This window comes from Myotis davidii, unplaced genomic scaffold (genome assembly GCF_000327345.1).
Source record: "Myotis davidii unplaced genomic scaffold, ASM32734v1 scaffold72, whole genome shotgun sequence".
NCBI lineage: Eukaryota > Metazoa > Chordata > Mammalia > Chiroptera > Vespertilionidae > Myotis > Myotis davidii.
The window spans coordinates 6765479-6766650 of NW_006284618.1; the positions used below are offsets into that span (position 1 = coordinate 6765479).

Genomic DNA, 1172 nt, shown 5'->3' on the forward strand with positions numbered 1-1172 from the left:
CCGCGCCGCTCCCGCCCACCCGCTGGCCCTGGCTGCACAGCGCCCTTGGCCCCAAGTTCAAGTCCACCCATGGGCCCTGGCCGGGCAGCCCAGTCATCCGGACCCGCCAAGGCCACAGGTCCCCTCCCCGGTCAGGGCGCACACAAGAATCAAGCGATGAGCTCATACATGAGTGGAACAGCACATCGCTGCTTCTCTCTCTCTCTCTCTCTCTCTCTCTCTCTCTCCCCCTCCCTCGTGCCCCCCCTCCCTTCCTCCCTCTCAAAGAAAAACCCCAACAGAATCAACAAATAGAAACCCCACCCGTAGCTTCCTTGTTGAGTCTCTGCTGAGGCGGGGACAGAGAATTTCGGGGACCCCGAGCGGGGCTGTGCCAGCAGACAGGAGACAGCGCCCCTGCATGTAGACACAGTGATGACGGAGCAGCGGCTGGCGCCTCACACAAGCCCTAGCCCAGGTCCCGGCCGGGAGCATGGCTCGCGATCCTCTCATCTTCCCTCGAGGAGTCGTTTATGATCCTGAGAGATCGGCTGTGTGTCACGTGCTCCGTGTGATGTAGAGCGTGCACAGGGCACGGTGAGGTGTAGAGCATGCGCGCGTATTGGATTAGGCATCCAATAGAGTTGGTGTTTCCTGGGAATAAAGTGGAAACTATTCCTGAAACCAGGGGACCTGCCAAATCAGCGTCACCACGTGGAAGTCTGTTGTGTTCATTGACACAGACGGGGGTTTGCTGCGACAGTCGGTTGGGGGTCTGTGGGCCGGGCAGCGAGACTGTTGGGTTTGCAATGACGGACTTCTATTTTCATTCATTCATCCATTCCATTCATTCAATCTTATGTTTTTAAATTTGAGAGAGAGAGAGGGGGGAACATTGATGTGAGAGAGAAATACCAATCGGTTGCCTCCCATACGCCTCAAGCAGAGATCAAACTCACAGCCCAGGCGTGCGCCCTGACTAGGAATCGAACCCACAACCGTTTGGTGTGCGGGACGATGAGTGCTCCAAGCAGCTGAGCCCCCGGCCAGGGCAGACGGGCTTTTGGGTTCATTAGCGCTCAGTCTCCTCCGCCCAGCACAGCAGCCCTCAGCGAGGCACGAGGGGGAGAGGGGCCGGGACCATGAGGGAGTCGCCCTGTGGCGTGGCTGTGCACCCACAGATGCCAGCAGGG

The 1172-nt window shown here is 58.9% G+C and overlaps 1 protein-coding gene across 1 annotated transcript in view; it reads left to right on the forward strand.

Moving 5' to 3' along the window:
• The window catches only part of CPXM2 (carboxypeptidase X (M14 family), member 2), an 84219-nt gene that overhangs the window by 73964 nt on the left and 9083 nt on the right, over positions 1-1172 (forward strand). The gene's annotated exons all lie outside the window — the stretch shown is intronic.